The sequence below is a fragment of the Piliocolobus tephrosceles genome, chromosome 20 (assembly GCF_002776525.5).
Source record: "Piliocolobus tephrosceles isolate RC106 chromosome 20, ASM277652v3, whole genome shotgun sequence".
Taxonomy (NCBI): domain Eukaryota; kingdom Metazoa; phylum Chordata; class Mammalia; order Primates; family Cercopithecidae; genus Piliocolobus; species Piliocolobus tephrosceles.
This window is the reverse complement of record NC_045453.1, coordinates 7,001,248-7,023,265: the sequence shown is the minus strand read 5'-3', so window position 1 is coordinate 7,023,265 and position 22,018 is coordinate 7,001,248. Positions and strand designations below refer to the sequence as shown.

General features: G+C 40.7%; 1 protein-coding gene and 1 pseudogene across 1 annotated transcript in view; one reads left to right on the top strand and one right to left on the bottom strand.

Annotated features, from left to right (window-relative positions):
• ASIP (agouti signaling protein) overlaps positions 1 to 22,018 on the bottom strand; it is a 98,504-nt gene that overhangs the window by 29,300 nt on the left and 47,186 nt on the right. The gene's annotated exons all lie outside the window — the stretch shown is intronic.
• LOC111548158 lies at positions 13,913 to 17,126 on the top strand (annotated as a pseudogene).

Sequence of the window (22,018 nt, the reverse complement as noted above, 5' to 3'; positions counted from 1 at the left end):
TCTCCTTTCCTTTCTCTCTTTCTCCTTCCTCCCTCCCTCCCTCCCTTCTCTTTCTCTCTCTTTCTCTTTCTTTCTTTCTTTTTCTCTTTCTCTTTCTCCCTCCTTCCTTCCTTCTCTCTTTCTCTTTCTCTCTTTCTTTTTTCTTTCTCCTTCCCTCCCTTCCTCCCTCCCTACCTTCCTTCCTTCCTTCTTCCCTCCCTCCCTCCTTTCTTCCTTTATTTTCTTTTCCCTTTCTTTCTTTCTTTCTTTCTTTCTTTTTCTTTCCTTTTTCTTTCACAGAGTCTCACTCTGTCACACAGGATGGAGTGCAGTGGCATGATCATGAGCCCACTTCAGCTTTGACTTCTGGGCTCTAGCAATCCTCCCATCTCTGCCTCCTGAGTAGTAGGGGCCACAGGCATGCACTACCATGCCCAGCCAGACTTTTCTCTCAGTATGCAGTAGGATATCACAAACAAACTTTGTTTTGGCCATGATTGTTATCGTGCTAAGAGAGATATGCTTCTGTTGCCTGGTCTTCAATCTAGGTCATTAGAAGTTTCTCCATATCCCATAGAGACCCTTTGTGAACTTTTGTTAGTCTCTTTGCCTTCAGTGAAGCAGATTCTTTTTATTCTTTGTTTTTGAGATGGAGTCTCGCTGTGTCACCCAGGCTGGAGTGTAATGGCATGATCTCAGCTCACTGCAACCTTGGCCTCCCCGGTTGAAGCGATTGTCCTGCCTCAGCCTCCCAAGTAGCTGGTATTACATGTGCCTCCCATCACACCCAGCTAATTTTTGTGTTTTTAGTAGAGACGGGGTTTCACCATGTTGGTCAGGCTGGTCTTGAGCTCCTGACCTCATGATCTGCCCACCTTGGCCTCCCAAAGTGCTGGGATTACAGGCGTGAGCCACTGCGCCCAGCTGAAGCAGATTCCTTTAACAGCTTCAGTCACTTTGCTCTTGTTCTTCAAGATGGTAGCTATGGCGGAATGGGACATGCCTGACTAGTAAGCAATAATCATCACTGACTTTTTACCTTTGTAGCTCTTAATTACTTTAAATTTCATTTCTAGGTCAGTCACTTGATGTGGCCTCTTACTGGCAACATTAGCCATGGATTTTGTATGCTTTAGGAGCCACGATGAAAAAAACAACATGAAATTAAATCAAATGCAAGAGAAAATAGTGTGCAAATAAGAGATGCAGTAAACATGAAATATATGAGGATACTGTGGGTATAACATGACATACTGTTTTACAGTAAACTGTTTGTTTTCTGAGTTTTGCTCTGTCACGCAGGCTGAGTGCAGTGGCGCCATCTCGGCTCACTGCAACCTCTGCCTCCTGGGTTCAACTGATTCTCCTGGCTCAGCCTCAGCCTCGGCCTCCCGAGTAGCTGGGATTACAGGCACCTGCCACCACCCCGGCCTATTTGTCTCATGGTGAAAGAGGCCATATTGCACTGAGTATTGACTGGCTGCAGAGTGTTGAGTGGCTCCTGGTAAATTGGTGACATCAGACCTTTGACCTCGTCCAAGCTATTCCATCTTATTGCTGTTGACTTTTTCTCAGGTAATGGTTTTGCTGTTCTAGTCTGATCAGCCAACTCTGGCTACATCATTGTGGCCTTGAAACTAATCTGTGTCATGATTTTGGCTTTCTGGATGGTGATAATACTGCATTTTTTAGTGCAAAAACTCATCAACAATGGGTTTATAGTCAAAGTATTTGGTAGCCAATTCATTCCCCTTATTATCTTCAGACTGGTGGTATCATTGAGAGATGGAATAAACTTTTAATTAAAAAAACAGCTTTATTGAGATGTAATTCACATATCATAAAATTCACCCTTTTGAAGGTTTTTAGTATATTCACAGAGTTGTGCAACCATCCTACAGTATGCAGTCTTTGTGGCTGGCTTCTTTCACTTAGCAAAATGTTTTCAAATTTTATCCATGTGGTAGCACATATCAGTACTTCATTCCTTGTCATGGCTAAATCGTCTCCTTTTAACTTTACTGGTTAATGATTAGAATGAATAGGATGGATAGTTTTATAGACCTCTTTTGAAAATTCAGGTTCTGCCTGACCATTCCTGGCCATAATGTACCTTTCTTTTCCCTAACGGCAACTCCATTCCAGCCTGAGTTTGAAAACCTCTGAAGGACAGCCCAGGAAAAAATTGATCTGGAGGATTCAAACTTAATTAATTCCAGGACAGTCACATGAATTCTTTGTTAGACTGACAAGGTCCCATGTCATGAGGACAATGACCATTCGGTTGAGTGCACTTCTCACTAAGTCTTCAAATAGTTGCCCAAGCTGGGTAGGATTCGAGATATAACGGGTCTCTGATTTAAAAAAAAAAATGCTCTTGTTGGCCAGGTGCAGTGGCTCACGCCTGTAATCCCAGCACTTTGGGAGGCCAAGGCAGGCAGATCACGAGGTCAGGAGATCAAGAGCATCCTGGCGAACAGGGTGAAACCCCATCTCTAATAAAAAAAAAATACAAAAAAATTAGCTGGGCCTGGTGGCAGGTGCCTGTTGTCCCAGCTACTTAGGGGGCTGTGGCAGGAGAATGGCGTGAACCCGGGAGGTGGAGCTTGCAGTGAGCCGAGATCACGCCACTGCACTCCACTCCAGCCTGTGCGACAGAGCGAGACTCTGTCTCTGTCTCTAAAAAAAAAAATTAAAAAAAAAGCTCTTGTCCCACTCACAATTGACTCTTTCAGATGAAAAGTGTTGGTGTGAGTGGGGAAGAATTGGAGAAAAGGTGAAGTTATAGCTACTGGGTTGGAATACACTGATTTTGTAACTGTGGAAGGAGAATAACGATCCCAGTACCTGGAGGGAGAATATGTTAAACCCCAGGAAGTGTGGAGAGGTAGGGAACAGTTAATGTTCTCTTTGTGCCTTAGATCCAGCACTGCAACCTGGCAAACAGTTACATGGTTTGTTCGAGGCACACTGTCATCAGGCAGTCAATCTCATCTGCTGCTGGATTTGTCAAACCAGTCCATGTGCTATTAAAACAGAGAAATTCATGTGGACGTGCCTGACACTATGCCTTCTATGCCTGGTGCTGTCAAAGGTGGACGAACACAGACTGGCACAACTGTATTTTAATCTGACTGATACAAAATCATATGCCTCTCCTGATGCCTGAGTGGCCTTGGTTATGCTATGTATGGTGATTGAGACTGGCCTTAAACTGTATACTGGATGTCTAAAATAAGTCCCTGATCCACCTGGGACTTATTCACAGATGGCTGAATCTGGGACTCTGAGGTCAATACTGCAGGTTTGTCTCATCTTGCTGCTTGGGGATTTATTGACAGTGCTCTATGCTGTATGAGATAAATTGAATGGATTTGGTTCCAACCTCTACTAATCAGATTAATCAAAATGGCCTGCAGAATGGCATGCTCAAGTGAAAATCTCCCAAGAAGCCAAGATGATGTAGAACTGAGGGTGGATGCTATTGAGAGACATTCTGCCATGAGTCTCTTATGCTCCTCCTCATCTTATAGAGTATACCAAGAATGTAAGGTATTGACTGCTCTTTAGCCAGGCCATTTCTCAGGATTGTCTTTGCAGCAAGCAACTTTGAGGTGTGAAGTAATATCTCCCTGGGTTAAAAAGCAAGTTTGCTTACTGCTTTCTATAAAACAGTGGGTTCCCCAAACTCGGTGCTATTGTCATGTAACACATTTACCACATGTGTAGACCTTCATCTGGGCCTTTGTGTTGTCCCTGTTGGACTTAGGGAGCAAGAGCTGATGCAAAAGTTAATGCTCATGCTGCTTGCTGTGTGGTGAATAATAAAGTTCATTGTCTCTGACCTAAGTCTCATGACTTCTGTTAGAATTCATGAAATAACAAGCTAACTTATTAGCTTATAAGTAGGGTAAAGTCAAATCCTACACCTGACATATATGAGAGTTCCATTTACTCAATGTCCTTGTCAACACTTGTTATAGTCAGTCTTTTTAATTTGAGAAATTCTAATAGGTACATAGTAGTATCTCATTGCAGTGTAATTTGTGTTTCCCTAATAAGCTTATTTCCATCTGTATGAGCTTATTTCAATTTGCATATTTTTGGTAGAGTATCTGTTCAAATCTTTTGTTCATTTAAAAAACTGGGTAGTGTTTCTTATTTTTAAAACTATATTCTGGATACAAGTTCTTTGTCAGATAAGTTATTTGTAAATATTTTCTCCCAGTCAGAGGATTGAATTTTCATTGTTCTTAACAGTGTCTTTTGATAGAAGTTCTTAATTTTGACAAAGCCCAATTTAATGCTTCTGTTATGGATTGTGCTTTTCTTGTCATATTTAAGAAATCTTTGCTTAATTCAAAGTCACAAAATATTTCTTCTGTGTTTTCTTTTAAAAGTTCTATAGTGTTAGATTTTACATTTATGTCTACAGCCCATTTTGAATTAATTTTGTATATGGTGTGAGGTTATGAATTGAAGTTCATTTTATTGCATATGGCTAACTGTTCCAGTACCATTTGCTGAAAAGACTATATTTTGTATCTTGTGGGAGATCACTTGACCATACCTGTGTGAGTCTATTCCCGGACTCTCTAGTCCGAACTACTGACTTATCTATCTTTATAGCAATACTACATTGTGTTGATTATTCTCCAAGTCTGGAAGTCAGGGAGAGTAAGTCTTCAAACTGTTCTTTTTTGAAGTTGTGATTACTCTAAGTCCTTTGTATTTCCACATGAATTTTAGAATAAACTTGTCAATTTCTACTAAAACCTACTGGGATTTTGATTGGAGTTGTGTTGAATCTACAGATAAACATGGGGAAAACTGACATCAGAACAATATTGAGTCCTCTGATCCATGAATATGGCATCTCTCTCTTTTTTTTTTTTTTTTTTGAGACAGAGTCTCACTCTGTCGCCAGGCTGGAGTGCAGTGGCACAATCTCAGCTCACTGCCACCTCCACCTCCTGGGTTCAAGTGATTCTCCTGCCTTAGCCTCCCAAGTAGCTGGGACTGCAGGTGTGTACCACCACGCCCAGCTAATTTTTGTATTTTTAGTAGAGATGGAGTTTCACCATGTTGGCCAGGATGGTCTCGATCTCTTGACCTCATGATCCACCTGCCTCGGCCTCCCAAAGTGCTGGGATTACAGGTGTGAGCCACCACGCCCAGCCTGGTATATCTCTTTACTTATTTAGGTATTAATTTCTCTCACTGTCTTATGGTTTCAGTGTATGATTCTTGAACAGATTTATCATTAAGAATTTAATATTTTTGGTGCTATTATAAATGATATTTTTTAACATTTCAATTTGTATTGTCTTTGCTACAATATAGAAATACACTAATTTCTGTATATTAATCTTGTATGCTTCAAACTTGCTAAACTCATTTATTAGTTCTAGCAGACTTTTTAAGGTCTTCATTGGATTTTTTTACGTAAACAATCATGCCTTTTGCAAATAAATAGTTTTACTGTTTCACTTCCAAGCTTACTGTTTTTTTTATTCCTTGTTCTTGCCTTACTGAATTAACTGGAATGTCCAGTAGAGAGTTCAATGGAAGATGTGAGAGCAGACATCCTTGCCTTGTTCCTTATTGTAGAAGAAAACATTTGGTCTTTAATCAAGTATAGGGCCAGGTGCGGTGGCTCACACTTGCAATCCAAGCACTTTGGGGAGGCCAAGATGGGATGATGACTTGAGGCCAGGAGTTCAAGACCAGCCTGGTCAACTTAGCAAGACCCCATCTCTATAAAACATAAAAAAAATTAAGTATGTAAGTTAGCTGTAGATTTTTTGTAGATGAGCTTTATCAGACTGAGGAAGTTCCTTTCTATTCTTAGTTTGTTAAGACTTAAAAAAAAAAAAATCAGGCGGCGTGCAGTGGCTCATTCCTGTAATCCTAGCACTTTAGGAGGCTGAGGCAGGTGATCGCTTGAGGTCAGGCATCCGAGACAAGTCTGGCCAACATGGCAAAACCCTGTCTCTATTAAAAACTACAAAAATTTGCCAGGCCTTGTGGGGTGCACCTGTAGTCCCAGCTACCAGGGAGGCTGAGGCAGGAGAATCACTTGAACCCAGGAGGCAGAAGTTGCAGTGAGCCAAAATCGTGCCACTGTACTCCAGCCTGGGTGACAGAGCAAGACTCCATCTCAAAATAAAAAAGTTAAAAAAAATCAGAATAAACATTGAATTTTGTCAAATTTTTAATGTATTTATTGAAAATGTCATATAGCTTTTCTTTTTTAATCTGTTAAAATGGCAAATTACATGGACAATAATGGTAAGCTGACATAAGAGACACACATTCTAAAGTAGGTACACATCAGCTGACCTGTAATTCCAGCACTTTGGGAGGCCAAGGTGGGTGACCTCCTTACCTGAGGTCAGGAGTTCAAGACCAGTCTGCCCAACATGGTGAAACCCCGTCTCTACTAAAAATACAAAAATTAGCTGGGTGTGGTGGCACATAGCTGTAATCCCAGCTACTCAGGAGGCTGAGGCAGGAGAATCGCTTGAACCTGGGAGGTGGAAGTTGCAGTGAGCCAAGACTGCGCCACTACACTCCAGCCTGGGCGACAGAGTGAGACTCCGTTTCAAAAAAAAAAAGTAGGCGCACATCTAGTTTATTATATAAGTATTTTTAAATCAGTGGTTTTTGTATATGCCAACAAGAACCCATTAAAAAGGAACAAAAACAGATCTCATTCATAGCCGAAACAACAAAAATAAAATAATTAGGAATATATTCAAGCAATTATGAGAACTTATATGAAAAAAGCTATACACTCTACTAAGAGACATGAGAAAAAACGTGAATCAGTGGAGAGATGAGCTATTTTCCTTCATGGTAAGAATTATTATTATAAAACAAAACTTCTCCAGATTAACACATACATTTAACATAATTTCCATCTAAATACCAATGTAATTTTAATTTTTTTTGTAAATTACATCTGAAGTTGATCTGAGAAAAACTGAGAATGACAAAATATTGAAAAAGAAGGATGATAAGGGACGCACATCCTGTCAGATGTTAAAAAGTATTATAAACATATAATTTTAATGTGTGGTACTAGAACCAGAATAGTTCAATAGAACAAAATAAAGTCTAAAAGTAGACAATAATGTTGATAAGAATGTTCTATATAACAAAGGTGCAGGCAGGGCGCGGTGGCTCACACCTGTAATCCCAGCACTTTGAGAGGCCAGGGCAGGCAGATCACGGGATCAGAAGTTTGAGACCAGTCTGACCAACATGGTGAAACCCCGTCTCAATAAAAACACAAAAATTAGCCGGGAGTGGTGGCATGCATGTGTAATCCCAGCTACTCAGGAAGCTGAGGCAGGAGAATCGCTTGAACCCAGGAGGCAGAGGTTGCAGTGAACCGAGATTGTGACATTGCACGCCAGCCTGGGAGACAGAGCAAGACTCTGTCTCAAAACAAACAAACAAACAAAACCCCCAAAAAACAAACGTGCTATATTTCCGGAAGCTTAGTGGTGGGGCTGCCAGGAGTATAAAGATGAAAAACATGCAGGATCCAATCTAGAAAGAAGATTGAGACAAGAGCACAACTTTTATTATAAAACAAAAAGAATTAAGTGGCCTATGGGACAAAAAATTAGGCAACTAAAGTAATTTAAAGGAAAGAGAAAAAGTCTTGGTTATGTTTGCCAAGCTTTGAATATTAGACCTGCTTTGTGTCCCGGAGACTGTCAGTGCACCCTGTTTGTGCAATTTTAACCAGGATTAGGCCAGTGTGGGAGTCACAGAGGCCACTCCGCCACACTTCTAAGTCATTTCATTAGAGTCACCTCAGAAGTCCTGATGAGACAATCCCAGGAGTCCTCTTTGGCTGTCTTACTTGTTTTTCTTAAGCAAGGATTCTGCTAGACCCCTGAATCTGAGTACCCCTCCCTTTTTAGCTCCAGTCCCCACAGGGCCATTTAAGAAAATATACTCATGTTTCTGATTCATTACTATGTTGTGATGACTATTCTTACAAACACTTTTGACGTCTATAAGCCTCAGAGCCACTCAAAAGTCCTGTTTGGGCCAGTCTCCTGGCACATGAGAGTCCTTCTTTATGGCCAGTGGTGCAGAGTGGCTTTCATTGGAGAGAACAGTCTGGCAGTCTTAAGGCTTGGTGTGGTAAAGTCACATGGATCCTGAGAAGGCATATGCACAGACACCAGCTCAGTCATCCCAAGGAGACAGCTCATCTTTCCGTAAGTATTTCTCAAAGGGTCTCCTGGGTAACTTTTGCATTACCATCACCTTAGAGCTTGTTAAATATTCCTGGCTCCCACTTCAGATCTGCAAAAAAGGATCTCAGAATCTAGGGCCTGAAAAAAAAATATATATTTTTTACAAGTTTCTCTGCATGTTAGGCTTCTAAAATGACACCTGTTCTACATCTAGTTTCAGAGTTGCTCAATACTGCCCTCTAAGCAATGATTCTGAGTCAGGGGTCCTTACTGGTTTTTCAAAAGACACTCCACAGTTCCGGATCCCTAAACCACAATGGAAAACACCTAAGGCCTGGGCTACTTATTAGCTGTAGATTGTAGCAGCTACAGCCTAATCCTCCTCCATCAGTAGCCTTTTTTTTTTTTTTTTTAATTATCCTTCCTCCCTGTAGCCTTCCATTGCCAACTCAAATGCTTTTAGGTTTTATGAGCTGTAACTGTGTATTTTCCATGGCAAAAACTGGTATCCTAGAGCTAAAGATTCTTTATATCCACATGCCTGGTCAATCTTTTCTTTTTACTTATCTATTTATTTTTGAGATAGGGTCTCACTCTGTTGCCCAGGCTGGAGTGCAGTGGCACAATCATGGCTCACTGCAGCCTCTATCTCCCAGGCTCAAGCAATCCTCCCACTTCAGCCTCCCAAGTAGTTGGGACTACAGGCACATGCCACCACGCCTGGCTGATTTTTGTATTTTTTGTAGAGACAAGGTTTTGCCATGTTGCCCAGACTGGTCTTGAACTCCTGAGCTCAAGCAATCCATCCATCTTGGCCTCCCAAAGTGCTGGGATTACAGGTGTGAGCCACTGTGCCTGGCCTAATCTTTTCATTACAATATCCTTTGCTCTTTTCTTTCTATTCCTTCTGCCATGCCCTAGAGATCTTTACTGCCAGAATTAGGCTCACACACGCCTTCTTAGTCTATATGGTTCCAGTCTTCTCTTTCTAAAATCTTTTCCACCTACTTTCTGCTCAAAAACCTAAAAGGACTCCTGGTATCATCCATATCAAGTCTAAATGTGTCTGTTTTCCAGGCCCTTTATAACCTATCCCATTTTGCTTATTAGACTTTACTTCTAACTATTCTACATATGTTTTCCATTTATTGCCCACATACGTGTCCTGCTGATTTCAACCTATGGGTCAGATTCATCTCAGTGTCCCCGGAACGTGATAAAAAGAGGCAGGGTAGGGCCCAATAAATGCAAGCTGACTTAGTCAACATTTGCCATTTGTTTCCCTTTCTTTTCTTTTCTTTTTTCTTTCTTTCTTTTTTTTTTTTGAGACAGAGTCTCGCTCTGTTGCCCAGGCTGGAGTGTGGTGGCGCCATCTTGGCTCACTGCAAGCTCCGCCTCCTGGGTTCATGCCATTCTCCTGCCTCAGCCTCCCGAGTAGCTGGGACTACAGGCACCCGTTACCACACTCGGCCAATTTTTTTGTATTTTTAGTAGAGACTGGGTTTCACCATGTTAGCCAGGATAGTCGCAATCTCCTGACCTCATTGATCCACCTGCCTCAGCCTCCCAAAGAGCTGGGATTACAGGCGTGAGCCATCGCGCCCGGCCCTGCCATTTATTTCCCTTTCAACATCCTCTTTTTATATTCCACATACTCTTCAAGTCCCCTATTCTGCTTGAAGACCTCCTCAGTTTCTCCAGCTCTTATGACATCCTTCACTGAAAAAAAAAAAAAAAAAAAAAGAAGGAAAGAAGAAAGAAAGGAAGAAAAAAATTCCCACAATGGGCTTTTGGAGCGACAAAAGCATAGGGAAGAGAAAGGAAGATTAATAGTCTGATAGCAAACACTCTTTAGTTATTCAGGAAATACATCAATCATGAGTCACTGACTTTCTATGGTACCATATAATCTGTATTATTCTGTTTAGAACACATATACTGTAAGTGTTCCGTGCTAAGCATGTGAAATGAATTCATTCTGCCTCCCTATGTCAGTTCAGAAGTAATTGCTTCCCGCTTCCCTGATTCCTCGTGTTGAGTTAAATGCTCACTCTCCATGGTCTCATGACACCTTGTGCTTACTTTTTTTTGTTTTTTGAGAGAGGATCTCACCCTGTCATCCAGGCTGGAGTGCAGTGGCATGATCTCGGCACACTGCAACCTCTGCCTCTTGGGTTCAAGTGATCCTCCCGCCTCAGCCTCCCGAATAGCTGGGACTAAAGGTGCATGCCACCACACCTGGCTAATTTTTGTATTTTTTGTAGAGACAGGGTTTCATCATGTTGCCCAGGCTGGTCTTGAACTCCTGGGTTCAAGTGATCTGCCTGCCTCAGCCTCCCAAAGTGTTGGGATTACAGGTGTGTGCCACTGCACCCGGCCCCTGTGCTTACTATTAACTTAATCTCTTGTATTGAAAATGCCCGTTTATTAGTCTGATTCCCCCTTAGACTTTGAGTTTCATGAGAGAAGGTCCAGGCTTACTAGTTTTTTTTTTTTTTAATCTGTTCCTTTTATAGGTATGTCAATTCTATATGTGTAGATGGCACATAAACCATCTCTGAAGTAACTAGACTGTAAACTTTGGAAGATAATGATCATGTTTTGTAATCTTTTTTTTTTTTTTTTTTTTTTTGAGACAGAGTCTCACTCTGTCGCCCAGGCTGGAGTGCAGTACTGTGATCTCAGCTCACTGCAAGCTCCACCTCCCAGGTTCACCCCATTCTCCTGCCTCAGCCTCCCAAGTAGCTGAGACTACAGACACCCGCCACCACACCCAGCTAATTTTTTTGAATTTTTAGTACAGACGGGGTTTCACCGTGTTAGCCAGGATGGTCTCGATCTGCTGACCTCGTGATCCGCCTGCCTCGGCCTCCCAAAGTGCTGGGATTGCAGGCGTGAGCCACCACTCCCGGCTCATGTTTTGTGTTTTTTATCTTTATATTCTGGGTTCCCAGCTCAGTGCTCAGGTGTTCAGAAAGTTTGTGAATGTTAACATTTCTGTGCTCTGTTCCTCTCACCACCCACAAGCAACCTTACACTTGCCCATCAAAACCTAGTAACTGAGCACTTTTATTCTAGTTAGTGCTTATACAGTGTTATCCACTGAGATTAATGCTGTTGACCACTGTGAGAGAGAAACAGTAAGCAAATTTATTAATTATATTTTGCTTGGAAACTCTATAAAAGAGTTTGTTTAAATAAGAACTTCTGCCTCTCTTTCCTACTTTCAGAGAATAAGTTTTGGAGCCAGGCAGAATTAGATATGAATCTTGGCTTTGCAAATACACTAGCTCCTGGCCTTGGGTATGGCCTTTTGGGATATTAAATTAAAGATGGGGATAACAATACCTGTTCTATAGGATCATTATGATGATTGAATGTGTAAAGAGAGAAAAGGTGTTTAAGCACCACACTTGGCACATAACAACCATCCACAAAAGTTAGTTTTTACTCCTTGATTCTCTCCTTCCTCAAGAGGATCACTTGGATCACCTCTTTCCACACAGTATAGAGTGTATTACATGACATTGTCTAGTTTAGCCTAAGGTTAGGCTTCCTTTTCTTATACTACCTGTTTCCCAGGAGCTTTGAGTCTATATTTATATACATTTGAATATGTAATGTGTACATGTTTGGAAGTCTATATAACTGCCCATAGTGTTCATCTGTATATAAGAGCCATAGGTTTCCAGCTATTCTCACATTTAGTTTGAGAAACTTCAGAGGGTTAAAATTGCTGAAAAGGGGCCAGGTGCGGTGGCTCACGGCTGTAATCCCAGCACTATGGGAGGCCAGAGCGGGAGGATCACGAGGTCAGGAGATCAAGACCATCCTGGTGAACATGGTGAAACCCCGTCTCTACTAAAAACACAAAAAAATTAGCCAGGAGTGGTGGCGGGCGCCTGTAGTCCCAGCCACCACTGGAGGCTGAGGCAGGAGAATGGCATTAACCCGGGGGTTGGAGCTTGCAGTGAGCTGAGATCCGGCCACTGCACTCCAGCCTGGGTGACAGAGCCAGACTCCGTCTCAAAAAAAAAAAAAAAAAAAAAAAAATTTGCCGAAAAGAACACATGCTCCTTTCCCCTTGCTACTGCCATCTCCACCAGCCTGATTCCCCCTGTTAAATGACAGCACTGTGAAAAATTCCTGGGATTAAGCTACGGTGAACAGATTCCACTATCAGTATCTAAAAGCAAATAGGAGGAGTGCTCCCCAGAAGTATCCAGCTATAAGACCTGCATGCTGCTATTGCTCAGTAATAAAAAATGATAAATGGGTGATGCCACTTTGTGCATCCCAGGTTCAAGCGATTCTCCTGCCTCAGCCTCCCGAGTATCTGGGACTACAGGCGCCCACCACCACGCCCAGCTAATTTTTGTATTTTTTTTTTTTTTTTTTTGTAGAGATGGGGTTTCGCCATATTGCCCAGGCTGGTCTTGAACTCCTGGGTTCAAATGATCCACCTGCCTCGGCCTCTCAAAGCGTTGGGATTACGGGCGTGAGCCACCGCGCCCAGCCTCTCCAGGCTTTCAGCTGGGACCATGAAGCCTCCACTCTAGGGATAAGGGCAAACTCGGAATAGACCAGCTCTCATAAAGCCCAGCTTTGACTTCCTCAGACACTTGTTAGATGAAAGTTTCAGCCTCTAGCCTGTTCGCTTGACAGAAACAAAAGTAAACCCTTCTGGAGAGAGATAACATCATATAGAACTTCAACAGGCTAGAGCTCAACAGGCTTTTTTGAAGAAATTGACAACATGGTTCTAAAATTTATATGGAAATGCAAAGGACCTAGAATAATCAAAACAATATTGAAAAAAGAACAAATTTAGAATATTTATACTCATAAGTTCAAGATTTGCCATAAAGCTAGAGTAGATAGATATAGATTAATGGAACAGGATCAAGTCCAAAAATAGATCTACACATATATAGTCAAATGATGATCAACCAAGGCATCAAATCAATTCAATGAGGCAAAGGAACGCCTATTTAACAGATGTGTGAAAAAACTGGGTATCTCTATGGAAAGACAACTCTGACTCCTATGGCATTCCGTACAAAAAATTAATTCAAGATGGATCGTAGACCTACATTAAAAACTAGAACCATAAAACTTCTAGAAGTATATCTTTGTGACTATGGAGTAGACGGAACTTTCATAGGTAGAACATAAAACGTACTAACCATAAAAGTAAAAATAAAATATTGGACTTCAAGAAAATTAATTTTTTTGCTTATCATAAGACACCATTTTGAAAGGAATAAGTAAGAAATAGACAGGAGACGGCCCCAGCCCGCGGGCTAACGCCGGCACTCTCCATGAGACTGCTGGCGCCCGACTCAGCGGCGACCGCGGCGGTGTTAGCCGCTCTTGCGCTCTTTCCCTTCCTGGGGCGCCAACCCCGCCCGCTTGCTTGCTTGCCTGCCTGCCTGCCTGCCCGCCCGGTGTCACGCAAGAGAAGGTGCTAGGGGACGCGGAGCGACGAGGGGCGCGCAGTCCCGGCCAGCTCCGTCTCTGGCGTTGGCGCTGCGGCCGTGGCGAGGACTGCGGTGACAAGGACGAGGGCCGCTCTCCCTGCTCTCTGCGTGCCGCTCCGCTGGCTAACCATCTGGAGTGCAGGCTGGGAGGCGAGATGGACCTCGATCTTCCTTCATAAGGAAGATGTTTATGAATTCCTCTGTGAGATCAGAACTCCAAGTATAGCAGCAAGGATGGATGAACAGGCTCTATTAGGGCTAAATCCAAATGCTGATTCAGACTTTAGATAAAGGGCCCTGGCCTATTTTGAGCAGTTAAAGATTTTCCCCAGATGCCTGGCAGGTGTGTGCTGAAGCTCTAGCCCAGAGGATGTATAGTGATGATCATGTGAAGTTTTTCTGCTTTCAAGTACTGGAACATCAAGTTAAATAGAAATATTCAGAACTAACCACTGTTCAACAACAACTAATTAGGGAGATGCTCATATCACGGCTGTAAGTTCAGAAGCTGAATCCCCAACCAGAGAAGACCTTCATACGAAATAAAGCCGCCCAAGTCTTCGCCTTGCTTTTTGTTAACAGAATATCTCACTAAGTGGCCCAAGTTTTTCTTGTTTTACATTCTCTCAGTAGTGGATCTAAATCCAAGGGGAGTAGATCTGTACCTGCGAATCCTCATGGCTATTGATTCAGAGTTGTTGGATCGTGATGTGGTGCATGCGTACATCAGAGGAGGCTCGTAGGAATACTCTCATAAAAGATACCATGAGGGAACAGTGCATTCCAAATCTGGTGGAATCATGGTATCAAATATTACAACATTATCAGTATACTAATTCTGAAGTGTCGTATCAGTGCCTTGAAGTAGTGGGGACTTATGTCTCTTGGATAGATTTATCCCTTATAGCCAATGATAGGTTTATAAATATGCGGCTAGGTCAGATGTCAATAGAAGTTCTATGGGAAGAAGCATGTGACTGTTTATTTGAAGTTGTAAATAAAGGAATGGACCCTATTGATAAAATGAAACTAGTAGAATCTTTGTATCAAGTATTACAGTCTGCTGGGTTTTTCAGCATTGACCAGGAAGATGTTGACTTCCTGGCCAGATTTTCTAAGCTGGTAAATGGAATGGGACAGTCACTGATAGTTAGTTGGAGTAAATTAGTTAAGAATGGGGATATTAAGAATGCTCAAGAGGCACTACAAGCTATTGAAACAAAAGTGGCACTGATGTTGCAGCTACTAATTCATGAGGATGATGATATTTCTTCTAATATCATTGGATTTTGTTACGATTATCTTCATATTTTGAAACAGCTTACAGTGCTCTCGGATCAGCAAAAAGCTAATGTAGAGGCAATCATGTTGGCCGTTATGAAAAAAGTTGACTTACGGTGAAGAATATAACTTTGAAAATGAGGGTGAAGATGAAGCCATGTTTGTAGAATACAGAAAACAACTGAAGTTACTGTTGGACAGGCTTGCTTAAGTTTCACCAGTTACTACTGGCCTCTGTTCACAGAGTTTTTAGTTCTACACTGCAGAATTGGCAGACTACACGGTTTATGGAAGTTGAAGTAGCAATAAGATTGCTGTATATATTGGCAGAAGCTCTTCCAGTATCTCATGGTGCTCACTTCTCAGGTGATGTTTCAAAAGCTAGTGGTTTGCAGGATATGATGTGAATTCTGGTAACATCAGGAGTCAGTTCCTATCAGCATACATCTGTGACTTTGGAGTTCTTCGAAACTGTTGTTAGATATGAAAGTTTTTCACGTTGAACCTCAGCACATTCCATGTGTACTAATGGCTTTCTTAGATCACAGAGGTCTGCGGCATTCCAGTGCGAAAGTTCAGAGCAGGACGGTTTACCTGTTTTCTAGATTTGTCAGATCTCTCAATAAGCAAATGAATCCCTTCATTGAGGATATTTTGAATAGAATACAAGATTTATTAGAGCTTCCTCTGCCTGGGAATACAAGATTTATTAGAGCTTCCTCCAGTCCTTACTGAGCAGCGATGATCAACTTTTTTATTTATAAGACAGCTGGAATGCTGATTGTTAATAGTGATACCCAGCAGACCTTAATGAGTAATCTGTTGACTCCACTAATGGAAAAGTTTAAAATTCTGTTAGAAAAGTTGATGCTGGCACAAGATGAAGAAAGGCAAGCCTCTCTAGCAGACTGTCTCAACCATGCTGTTGGATTTGCAAGTCGAACCAGTAAAGCTTTCAGCAACAAGCAGATTGTGAAACAATGTGGCCATTCCGAAGTTTATCTGAACTGTTTACAGACATTCTTGCCGGCCCTCAGTTGTCCCTTACACAAGGGTATTCTCAGAAGTGGAGTACGTACTTTCCTTCATCGAATGATTATTTGCCCAGAGGAAGAAGTTCTTCCTTTCATCTCATCTGCTTCAGAACATATGCTCAAAGATTGTAAAGCAGAAGACCTCCAGGAGTTCATTCCTCTTATCAATCAGATTACAGACAAATTCAAGATACAGGTATCCCCGTTTTTACGACAGATGTTCATGCCCCTGCTTCATGCAGTTTTTGAAGTGCTGCTCCGGCCAGCGGAAGAAAATGACCAGTCTGCTACTTTAGAGAAGCAGATGTTGCGGAGTTACTTTGCTTTCCTGTGAACAGTCCCAGGCAGTGGGATGGGCGAAGTTATAGCAAATCAAGGTGCAGAGAATGTAGAAAAAGTGCTGATTACTGTTATCCAAGGAGCAGTTGAATATCCAGATCCAACTGCACAGAAAACATGTTTTATCGTCCTCTCAAAGTTGGGAGAACTCTAGGGAGGTAGGGAGGTAAAGATGGGCCAGTGGGATTTGCTGATTTTGTTTATAAGCACATTGTCCCTGCATGTGTCCTAGCACCTTTAAAACAAACCTTTGACCTGGCAGATGCACAAACAGTATTGGCTTTATCTGAGTGTGCAGTGACACTGAAAACAATTCATCTCAAACGAGGCCCAGAATGTGTTCAGTATCTTCAACAAGAATACCTGCCCTCCTTGCAAGTGGTTCCAGAAATAATTCAGGAGTTTTGTCAAGCACTTCAGCAGTCTGATGCTAAAGTTTTTAAAAATCACTTAAGGCCGGGCATGGTGGCTCACGCCTGTAATCCCAGCACTTTGGGAGGCCGAGGCAGGTGGATCATGAGGTCAGGAGATCAAGACCATCCTGGCTAACATGGTGAAACCCCGTCTCTATTAAATACACAAAAAATTAGCCGGGTGTGGTGGCGGGCGCCTGTAGTCCCAGCTACTTGGGAGGCTGAGGCAGGAGAATGGCGTGAGCCCAGGGGGCAGAGCTTGCAGTAAGCCGAGGTTGCACCACTGTACTCCAGCGTGGGTGACAGAGTGAGACTCTGTCTCAAAAAAAAAAAAAAAAAAAAAATTACTTAAAGGTGTTCTTCCAGAGAGCAAGGCCCTAAGGACTGGATTTCCCTGTGTCTACTTCATGATGAGGAATTCCAGTTAATTTATAAAGAAACGATTTTTGTGTGCCATTCACACTGGTCTTTTTCACATTGTTTTGAGCTTATTGTAGTATATGTTTTGGGATTTTTCTGTAAAATGGGTGTAATTTTCCTAATACAGGTATGAAACAACAAAAGAAGTTGCCTGCATGCCAGTCCAAATTGTTCTGTATAAAGATGCTCTTAAAAGACACAGAGTTATCCTAGAACCTTAATTCTTTTTTATTTGAAAATTTAAGTAAAGTCCTTTATAAAGACCACAGCAGTGGAAAACTGTACTTTTAAAAAAATTGCTGAATATAAAATGTTTGAAAATTGTCTTTATGTGTGAAGACACATAAAGTATGCGCGGAATACAACAAACAAAACTAAGTTTTTATAGATAGCCATTTCATTTGTTTAAACTGTTTCAATGCCAATATGTATTCTACAAAAGAGAATGGTTTTAGGCTCCAGTGTTATACTTTTTTATATATATAAATTTTACGTAGTGAAATCTAAAAAAAAAAAAAAAAGAAAGAAAGAAATAGGAGAAAGTTCCTCTAATATATGTATCTGGCAAAAGAGCATAGAGCATATAAACAACAAGTCAATAATAAAACATAAATGGGCCAGCTGAAAAATGAGCAAAAGACTTGGACACGTCACAAAACATAAACAAATGGTCAATAAGGATATGAAAAAAAATGCCAGTCTTCTTTGTCATAAGACAAATGCAAATTAAAACCTCAATATGATACCACTAGGCTGGCTAAAATATAAAAGGCAAACAATACCAAATATTGGCAAAGATGTAAAGCAACCGGAACTCTCATAGGAACATAAAATGGTACAAATACTTTAGAGAACTGGCAGGGCTTTTTAGTGTGTTTTGTTTGGAGACAGGCTCTTGCTCTGTCACCCAGGCTGGAGTACAGTAGCATGATCATAGCTCACTGTAACCTTAATCTCCTGGTTCAACTGATCCTCTTACCTCAGCCACCTGAGTAGCTAGGCCTACAGGTGCACATCACCTTATCTGGCTATTTTTTCTTTTTATAGAGATGGGATCTTGCTATGTTGCCCAGGCTGGTCTTGAATGGCAGTTTCTTATACAGTTAAATATACACCTATCCTATGGTCAGCAATTTCATTCCTACATATTTACCCAAGAGAAACAAAATGCATGTCCACAAAAATACTTGAACAATAATATTCACAGAAACACTATTCATAATAGCTCAAAACTGGAAACAATCTAAATGATTATCAATAGGAAAATGGATAAATAGATGGTGGTATACAATGAAATATTATAACTGATAAGAATGAACTACTGATATAAGTAACAACATGGATGAATTTCAGAAGCATTATGTTGAGTGAAATGAGACAGATCACAATAATACATAATAATGTATGTTTCCATTTGTATTAAGTTCTAGAACAAGCAAAACTATCCATCTTAGTCCTTTCAGTATTGCTATAGCAGAATATCCAAGACTGAGTAATTTATAAAGAAAATAAGTTTATTTATTTTTATTTTACTTAAAAATTTTGTTTTCATGTAAGAAAAGATGTTTGTTTAGCTCATAGTTCTGCAGGCAGGGAAGTTCAAGGACATGGCCCTGACTTCTGGCAAGGATTTTTGTGCTGTGTCATAACTTGATAGAGAAGGTCAAAGGGGAAGCAGACATGTATGAAGACAGAGAAAATCTTTTTATTTTTTTGAGATGGAGTTTCGCTCTTGTTGCCCAGGCTGGAGGTTGCTCACTGCAACCTCTGCTCACTGCAACCTCCACCTCCCAGGTTCAAGTGATTCTCCTGCCTCAGCCTCATCAGAATTGCTGTTGCTGTCCATATGTCTAACAACATTCTGATCAAAACCAGTTGGGTAATTGCTAAGAAGTTTCAGACTTTCTCTACAGCTATCCTCTCTTTCTGAACCCTCAGCAGAATTGCCCTTAATGTTCTGTTCATGGCAATACAGACTTTTTCAGTATTCACTTCAAAACTGTCCCAGTCTCTACCTATGACTCAATTCCAAAGCCACTTTCACATTTTTCAGGTGTTGGTTATAGCAACACTCCACTCTCTGGCATCAACTTTCTGTCTTAGACTGTTTTGTGCTGCTATAAAAGAATACCACAGACTGGGTAATTTATAATGAAAAGAAAGTTATCGGTTCACAGTTCTGGAGGCTGGCAAGTCCACGATAGAAGGGCTGGCATCTGGTGAGGGACTTTTTGCTATGTCATAACATGGTAGAAGGCATCACGTGGCAGAAGGATAAAGAAATGATGGAGGAGAAGGAGCAAGAAGGGTGAACCCACCTTGCAATAATGATAGCAGCATTAGTCTATTCACAAGGGTGGAGCCCTCATGGCCTAATCGCCTCTTAAAGGTCTCACCTCTTGACACTGTTACAATGGCAACTAAGTTTAAAGTGGGTTTTGGAGGGGATAAACATTCTAGTAGGATTCTTGCTTATAGTAGTATGTCAGGTGCTGACTGGTAAGTCCTACACTCACTCAAAAGCAGTGCTGGAGTTGGAAAACCTTAATTTTGCAACCATCATAGTAAGAACTGATTCAAGTAAGAATCATCAATAGATGCAAGATATATACATCTGCTTACACTATTTCCCCTACAGATTGCTTATTAGTTATAAGGGTAAAGTATGGAAATATCTCAATGGAGTGATCAAAATTAATAAGGGCAGGTGGGAAAACATCAGATAAACTCAAAATTAAAAGAATGCTATTGCTGGGCGCAGTGGCTCATGCCTATAATCCCAGCACTTTGGGAGGCTGAGGCAGGTGGATCACGAGGTCAGCAGATCGAGACCATCCTGGCTAACATGGTGAAACTCCCTCTCTACTAAAAATACAAAAAATTAGCCGGGCATGGTGGCAGGTACGTGTAGTCCCAGCTAATCAGGAGGCTGAGGCAGGAGAATGGCGTGAACCTGGGAGGCGGAGCTTGCGCCTCTGCAAGTTGAGTTGAGATTGCACCACTGCACTCTGGCCTGGGCGACAGAGCAAGACTCTGTCAAAAAAAAAAAAAAAGAATTCTATCACACAAAAGAAGAATTGTTTTTTCCTCAAAAATGTCAACGTCATAAAAGACAAAGAATAGCTGAGGAACTGCTCCAGATTAAAGGAGACTGTAATGAAGGAAAATAAATACTATATAAGACAATATTGGGTTAATTGTTAAAATTGTAAAATAGACAGTAGCTAATGTATTGCATCAATATTAAAATATACTAAATAAGTTTATAGAGGTGACAACTCTATCATGGTTACTTGCGATAATATTCTTATTCTTTGGAAATTCATAATGAAATATTTCATAGAAAAGGGTCATAATGTATATGTATGAAATTTACTCTGAGATTGTATGTGTAAAAAAAATTGTGTGTGTGTGCATGCATGTGTGTGCACATTTGAAGAAAGAGAAAAAGAGTGAACACACAGGCACAAAATAATAAAGCAAATGAGACAAAGTATTAACAATCAGAGATTGAGTGTACGGGAGTTTGTGCAATTTTTCTTACTAGTCTTGCAACTTTTCTTTAAGTTTTGAAATTATTTACAAATAAAAATTTAAAGAATAATCTATTAGGAGAGTTTAATAATAAATTAGACTCAGCTTAAAGCAAAATTGGTGAAATGAAAGAAAATTCAGAAGAAAATACACAGACTTAAACATGGAATTACAAAATGTTGAAAAATAGAGAAAAGAATGTAAAAGTCATATAGGACATAGTAAGCAGTTATAATCTTAGAAGGATAAGAGAGAGAAAATGGGACACAAGCAATATTTGAGAAGACAATTACTTAGAATGTACCAAAGCTTTATATACTTGATATCTTTATCTGGTTACAGATTCAAGAAATGCCACAAAGCCCAAGCAGGATAAATGTACACCTAGGCATATGACTGTAAATCTATAAAAAGCTAAAGACTTAGAGAAAAATCTTAGAAGTAGCACAAGAAAAAAGCCAGTTTACTTGCAAAAGATCAAAAAGTAAGACTGACTGCTAATTTCTCAAAGGAAACAACATAAGTCAGAAAACAATGGAATGATATATTCAAAATGAAGGAAAATAACTAAGTTAGGATTCTACATTCAGCAAAAACATTTTTTTTCAGAAATGAACGTGGAAATAAAGACGATTTCAGACAAATAATACCTGAAAAAAATTTGTCACCCATAGACCCATATTAAAAGACATGCTAAATGGTATTTTTTAGGCAGAAAGAAAATGATCTCAATGGAAGCACAAAACTGAAAAAAGAAATATAGAACAACATTAAGTTAACAAAAGTGGGTAAATCTTAATTAATGATGATTGTATAAAACAACAGCACTGACAACAATAATAACAACATTTTGTAGAACTTAAAATATATATAAAATGAAAATATACGGCAATGAGACTGGGCACAGTGGCTCACGTCTGTAATCCCAGCCCTTTGGGAGACCAAGGTGGGTAGATCATCTGAGGGCAGGAGTTAGAGACCAGCCTGGACAACATGGTGAAACCCTGTCTCCACTAAAAATACAAAAATTAGCTGGGCATGGTGGCACAGGCCTGTAGTCCCAGCTACTCAAGAGGCTGAGGCAGGAGAATTGCTTGAACCCGGAAGGTGGAGGTTGCAGTGACCCAAGATTGCTGCCACTGTACTCCAGCCTGGGTGACAAAGTGAGACTCTGTCTCAAAATAAATAAAATAAAATAAAATAAAATAAAATAAAATAAAATAAAATAAAATAAAAATATATGGCAATGAGAACACAAAGAGAATGTGTGTGCACACGTGTGTGTGTGTGTGTGTGTCTGTTGGGTGGTAATTGAACTT